At 44.1% G+C, this 7,500-nt stretch overlaps 1 long non-coding RNA gene across 1 annotated transcript in view; it reads right to left on the minus strand.

Annotated features, from left to right (window-relative positions):
* The window catches only part of LOC143300747 (uncharacterized), a 61,267-nt gene that overhangs the window by 17,228 nt on the left and 36,539 nt on the right, over positions 1-7,500 (minus strand). The gene's annotated exons all lie outside the window — the stretch shown is intronic.

Consider the following 7,500-nt stretch of genomic DNA (forward strand, 5'->3'; position numbering starts at 1 on the left):
GAGAGAGAGACACACGGACAGAAAGAGAAAGACAGACACACAGAGACACAGACTGAGAGACACAGACAGACAGACAGACAAAAATGGGAGACAGGCACAGAGACAGACACTGAGAGAGAGACAGAGACACAGAGAGAAACACACACTGAAAGTGAGACAGACAGAACGGAGACAGACAGACACAGACAGACACAGACAGAGACAGACAGAGAGAGATCTGTATCATGAAACAGGAGCCGCAACTGCACGAGCTCTTCAATCTAAACGCCATCTGTTAAAGGGGTGTGGGGAGGGATTGGGGTGGGCGGAGGGGGGTTGGGGGTCGGGGGAGTGGGGGGGGGGTGAGGGGAGGGGTTGAATCCTGTGCTGATGGAATTGCTTGAGAACTGAGTTTGCTGAGCTTAATATAAAAATTGTCCATAGACTTCTTTTCTTTTTTTTCTTTTTTTTTTGTATGGACAGTTGGTCGTGTACCCGACTTCAAGACAATGAGAACAGCAGAGGAGGCAGCAGTCTGGGGCTGAATTCCTCCTGCACTGTGGGTGCACAACACCTTACTCTTTGTTTGCAGTACTCTTTCTTCTTTTTCTTCTTCTTCTTCTTCTGCGTTCACTCGTATGCACACGAGTGGGTTTTTTTACGTGTATGACCGTTTTTACCCCGCCATGTAGGCAGCCGTACTCCGTTTTCGGGGGGGTGCATTGCTGGGTATGTTCTTGTGTCCATAACCCACACCGAACGCTGACATGGATTACAGGATCTTTAACGTGCGTATTTGATCTTCTGCTTGCGTATACACACGAAGGGGGTTCAGGCACTAGCAGGTCTGCACATATGTTGATCTGGGAGACCGTAAAAATCTCCACCCTTTACCTACCAGGCGCCGTCACCGTGATTCGAACCCGGGACCCTCAGATTGACAGTCCAACGCTTTAACCACTCGGCTATTGCGCCTGTTGGTACTCTTTCTTTTACCGAGCCTTGTAGGATGATGATGATGATGATGATGATGATATGGATACTTATATAACGCCTATCCTTGGTCGAAGACCACACTCACTCTAAGCGCTTTACAACAAACTCGGCGTCATTTTGCACAACAGGCTGCCTACCTGGGGTAGAGCTGACTGACGGCTGCCATTGGGCGCTCATCATTCGTTTCCTGTGCCATTCAATCAGATTTCAGGCACGCACACAAACACACTCAGACAGGGCATGTAATATTTTACGTGTATGACCATTTTGTTTATTTACCCCCGCCATGTAGGCAGCCATACCCCGTTTTCGGGGGATGGGGAGGGCGAGGGGGGGGGGCGTGCTCGGTGTGTCCTTGTTTACATAACCTACCGAACGCTGACATGGGATTACAGGATCTTGAACGTGCGTATTTGATCTTCAGCGTGCGTATACACACACGAAGGGGGTTCAGGAGCAAGCAGGTCTGCACATCTGTCGACCTGGGAGATCGGAGGGGGGGGGGGGGATGGGCGGGGGGGGGGGGGGGGGGGGGGGAACTCTGCCATTTACCCACCAGGCGCCGTTACCCGGAGGATCTTGCACGAGAAAAAACACAACAACTTTCCGTGTGTCTACGGGCCCGCGTGAGGGATGCATCGGGAGATAACTCCTTTGGAACCAACGTTTCTGACTTGGCCGGACTCGAGCCACTGGTCCTCACCGCTACCCAAAGGGCGGATGGTCCCCAAAGGCCAATTCGACCCCCCCCCCCCCCCCTCCCTCAAGGCTGTAGCATTAAAGAGTCATTGCAATCTTGAGCCTGCTAGTTCTGAGAGTCCTAGTCCTTCACTACACTGTAAAACGAGTTCCCAAAGGAGCGAACCAACGATCATACGGCTCTCGCTTAGCTGTTGGGCCCCATCTAAAGCTTGCGCGAATCTCTGATATAAAAAGCCCAGCGTTGAGACTTAACACTGTTCTTAGCAAAGCACATCCTGTAAACCACGCTGAACAAAAACTGAGCGCTGGCAAAAGATGGCCCAAGCAGCCCAGCCAGGAGGTACAGTGTGGTCACTCGTTCCGCAGCGTCCTTCGGTTCATACTGCCCAGTGCTGTTAGCTTTTCTCCAGCCATCCCCCTCTTCATTCGTCTGTGTGTGTGTGTGTGTGTGTGTGTGTGTGTGTGTGTGTGTGTGTGTGTGTGTGTTAGTGTAGTGTCTGTGTACGTATCTCTTTTATTATACAATGAGACAGAGAAATCCGGCAGTGTGTGTGTGTGTGTGTGTGTGTGTGTGTGTGTGTGTGTGTGTGTGTGTGTGTGTGTGTGCGTGCGCGCGCGCGCGCGTACGTGTGTTCACAGACTGAGACATCAAAGCCGGTACAAACACAGTCATAATCATTCACAGCACCAAAGAGAGTGGCGCCTAAAAAAAGAGAAACGAAACTAAAGGCTAACATGCACTGAGGGTATGTCATTTTCTTTTTACAACTTTTAAAGACTTGAAAAGGGTATGCCCTTTTTCTTTTTACAACTTTTAAAGACTTGAAAAGGGTATGCCCTTTTTCTTTTTACAACTTTTTAAAGACTTGAAAAGGGTATGTTCTTTTCTTTTTACAACTTTTAAAGACTTGAAAAGGGTATGTCCTTTTTCTTTTTACAACTTTTAAAGACTTGAAAAGGGTATGTCCTTTTTCTTTTTATAACTTTTTAAAGACTTGAAAAGGGCATGTCCTTTTCTTTTTACAACTTTTAAAGACTTGAAAAGGATATGTCCTTTTTCTTTTGATAACTTTTAAAGACTTGAAAAGGGCATGTCCTTTTCTTTTTACAACTTTTAAAGACTTGAAAAGGATATGTCCTTTTTCTTTTGATAACTTTTAAAGACTTGAAAAGGGCATGTCCTTTTCTTTTTATAACTATTAAAGACTTGAAAAGGGTATGTCTTTTTTCTTTTTACAACTTTTTAAAGACTTGAAAAGGGTATGTCCTGTTTAAACCTTGACAGTACATTTACACTTGATTGCAGACACGTGCACCGGATAAGAGAGTATATCGGGGATGGAGGGAGGAGGAAATCACTACGAATAAAGCCAGGAAATGATGGCATTTGCAAATCATGATAGAACGGCCATTTCTCATTTCCTCAAAGCCCCCCACCCCTACCCCTACCCCCTCCCACACACACACACACCACCACCACCACCCACCCCCCTCCCACAGTCTGATCAGGATGTTTTGTAATTTTCTTTTCTTTTTTTTTTTTTTTAAATACAAATAAGCATGTATACATATACGATGTATACTGATGTATGGTGGCGGCGTGTATGTATAATATATGCTTCTATGTATGTGTGCATGGTGTATACGCGAGTGTGTGTGTGTGTGTGTGTGTGTGTGTGTGTGTACACACACACACACACACACACACACACACACATATATATATATATATATATATATATATATATTGAGAGAACAGGACATGTCACAACGAAATCTTGTTGCTGTGAGGTGATATGAGTTTGTTTTGGGGGTTGGTTGGTTTGTTGTTGTTTTTTTCTCTCTAAATAAGCCAGATTAAAAAAGTGCACCTGCCCTAGGCGAGAACAGGTCAATGTACTGGGCACAATAGCAGACATCTGATAGACCACAAAGACAGCTGAAGACAGTGCACACTGACAACATGTCTGACTGTCTCTATCTCGTCATTAAGATAAAGCCCGTCACTATTGGCTCAAATTACACCCCTCTCTATCTCTCTCTCTCTCTCTCTCTCCCCGAGTGCTCACGCGCGCGCGCGTGTGTGTCTGTGTGTGTGCGTGACTTTTCTCTCTCTCTTTTTTTTCTCCTATCACTGTCACTCCTATAAAATAAAATAAAAATGTGTGTCGACCCATTGCTGTGTGTGTGTGTGTGTGTGTGTGTGTGTGTGTATGACTTTTTTCTCTCTTTTTTTTTCCCCTATCACTGTCACTCCTGTAAAATAAAATAAAAAGTTGTGTCGATCCATTGCTGTCTGTCTCTGTGTGTGTGTGTGAGTGTGTGTGTGTGTGTGTGTGTGTGTGTGTGTGTGTGTGTGTGTGTGTGTGTGTGTGTCTGATTTCTTTCGCTCTATCACTGTCACTCAGCTTCAGACCCACTCTGTTCAGGCGTTCACAGCAGATCTACAGCACAAACACTCACAGTCAGCCGCCGTTTTTTGGGGTGGTTTTTTTTTTTTTTTTTTTTTTTTTTTCGGTCTCTGTGGATCTCATGTAAACTTAACCCGGAGAGCGCGATGAGCCACGATCGTGGCTTTCCCGGTAAAGTGCGATGGGCCACGATCGTGGCTCTGTTTACATAAGGTCCGACATCGTACGGCTATGCTCGGCAGCCTTCGTAAAACTGCCTCGTTCTGGTGTTACTGCCTCCCTGCTTGTGTTTGCACAAACTTTGACCAAGTTTATAAGTCCAGATCTTCGTATTTTTTGTAAACAATGAGTGACACTGAAGTTGACAAAGCTCAGGAAATGAGTGACCTTGTCACTAGTGATGATTCATTTGCTGACAGGGATTCTGATGAAAACGGCTTTGTTATTTTGACACTTGGGCATGCTGGCTTGCTTGTTGTTCATTCAGTTTTGTGTCTCCAGCCACAAAAACTGGGGGGTGGGTGATGGGGGTGGGGAGGGGTGGTAAAGTGGGTTAGGCATGGGTTTATTGCGATTTCTTGACCAAATCAAGCTAGAAAACTGGAAATTATTTTGATTTAAAGCATTCTTGCTGCTTTTGAAAGCAACATGAGCTAAAAGAAAACATTTATTTCTGTTTTTGCCTGTGATTGCATAAAGTATTGTAGATGTGCGCGTGCGTGGCGTCGGTGGGTGTGTCTCAAACAAATAATACAGTGCTTATAATTTCATTGTTTCAGTTATATTCATTTCATGATTCTGCAACCAGAACATTTTCTGCACAGTTTAATGCCAATTTTGAGATTTTGACTCTGTAAAAAAATGTGAAAATACCTATAAACATTGTGGTTGACGTTTTTGGAAAACAAGTTTGCAAAATTTGTTGTTTATATCCTGTGGAATATCTCCAACTACTTACAAGGTACAGCCTTTTTCTTACTTTTATCTGATTCTTCATTCACTCTACTTTCCAAAAATGTATAGGTTTACCTATTTATTCTTACTGATAAGCATACAAATGCCCCAAATCAGAGCACAGGTAGCGGAGGCAAACTATCCCTTTGTTTTAAGCATGATTTCTGTAAGTATGTTTTATTATATCCAGCACTTTGAGGGTTAAACCTCTCTCCTTTCGTTTCGTCACATCCTTCGCAACTCCGCTCTTTCCAGTTTGGTCTTTTCTACTTCTTCTTCTTCTTTGTTCGTGGGCTGCAACTCCCACGTGGGCTTTTTACGTGTATGACCGTTTTTACCCCGCCATGTAGGCAGCCATACTCCGTTTTCGGGGGTGTGCATGCTGGGTATGTACTTGCTTCCATAACCCACACCGAACGCTGACAATGGATTGCAGGATCTTTAACGTGCGTATTTGATCTTTTGCTTGCGTGTATACACATGAAGGGGGTTCAGGCACTAGCAGGTCTGCACATATGTTGACCTGGGAGATCGGGAAAAAAAATCTCCTACCCTTTACCCACCAGGCGCCGTCACCGAGATTCGAACCCGGGACCCTCAGATTGAAAGTCCAACGCTTCAACCATTCGGATGTTGCGCCCGTCTCTGGTCCTTTCAAAACCCCCCTCTTTCCAAAAATAGCCACTGCAACCCACCCCTCTCTCCCTCTCTAGTTCCTCCTCCTATCTATGTATCTATCTATGTATCTGTCTATCTGTCTGTATTTCACCCGTTTGGCTCAGAGAGAGGGCACGGGTGCCAAAGTCGTCAGTTTTCGAAAAGCGCTTTGATTTTGTCCGTGCACAACATTCCATGCTATTTTAAAAAGACATTACTGACTTGATTTACACCCCGAAAAGGGAGTATGGCTGCCCACATGGCGGGGGTTTAAAAACGGAAAAAGCCCCGTCGTGTATATGGTTTAAACATTTTTAATATCAAGAAACAAGGTACAATACAGCGTTCAATTAATAAGACTTGAGCAACAACAAGCATGAGCTTATGTCGTGTATATGTGAGTGAACGTGCGAGTTGCAGCCAACGAACAAAGATGATCTGATATATAGTGGAGTGATGGCCTAGAGGTGACGCGTCCGCCTTGGAAGCCAGAGAATCTGAGTGCGCTGGTTCGAAACCACGGCTCAGCCGCCGATATTTTCTCCCCCATCCACTAGACCTTGAGTGGTGGTCTGGACGCTAGTCATTCGGATGAGACGATAAACCGAGGTCCCATGTGCACCATGCACTTAGCGCACGTAAAAGAACCCACGGCAACAAAAGGGTTGTTCCCGGAAAAAATTCTGAAGAAAAATCCACTTCGATAGGAAAAACAAGTAAAACTGCACGCAAGAAAAACAAAAACAAAAAAATGGGAGGCGCTGTAGTGTAGCGACGCGCTGTCCCTGGGGAGAGCAGCCCGAATTTCACACAGAGAAATCTGTTGTGATAAAAAAAAAAATTAAAAAAAAATAATAAAAAAAAAAAAAATATATATATATATATATATATAAATACAAAATATATCATTATGATTTTTTTATGCAGAGGAATAGCCAAAGAAAAAAAAAACAGCACAAAAACTGGACAAACCAGAAAGAAAGCGAAAGCCGCTGGTTATTTCCTGTCACTAAGACCATCTCAGCGAAAACGAAGGTTGTTGTTTCAAACTGATCATTTCCTTATACCAGGAAATATATTTTCTGCAGCAAGCAGAGAACGCTGATGAAAACAAAAATACAAAATAAAATGAAACAGAATGTCTTTTAAAACCTGCTCGTTCGCGGACTTCGGAAGAGGAAAAAAATATCCGTTCAACATGTCCATCTATTCTTCAAACGCAGTAGTTTCGACTGCAATGGTAAATGACTGTGTCGTAGATCTTTTCAGCACTGGGTTTGTAGATCATAGCAGACAGTTCAAGAGAAGTTTCCGTCCATTTTCACTGCCATTCGTAACGTAAATATGATTGCACCAGTTTTCAGAGTCTTTCTTCTGTTTTTGTTTTGTTTTTGTTTTCTTCTGTTTTTTGTGTTTTTTTATTTGTTTTTTGTTTGTTTGTTGTTGTTTTTTTTTTTGGTTTTTTAATATACAATCCCACCGCTGCCACCATCCAGCGTGATCCGAGGTTATGAGACTGATCTGTCCAGATTAACAGTCCATAAGCCGTGTCGATCAGTGAGTTAGTCCAGCTATTGTTGTTAATCTGCTGGCAAGTTTTTACGGGCATGTCCGAACATGCTATGGTGAGATTTGCGGTGTGCGTGTGTGTGTGTGTGTGTGTGTGTGTGTGTGTGTGTGTGTGTGTGTGTGTGTGTGTGTGTGTGTGTCTGTCTGTCTATGTGTATGCGTATGAGTATGTCTGTATCTGTGTCTGTCTGTGTCTGTGTGTGCGTGGTTTTGTGCGTCTGTGTGTGTGTGT

The sequence above is a fragment of the Babylonia areolata genome, chromosome 26 (assembly GCF_041734735.1).
Source record: "Babylonia areolata isolate BAREFJ2019XMU chromosome 26, ASM4173473v1, whole genome shotgun sequence".
Classification (NCBI taxonomy): Eukaryota; Metazoa; Mollusca; class Gastropoda; order Neogastropoda; family Buccinidae; genus Babylonia; species Babylonia areolata.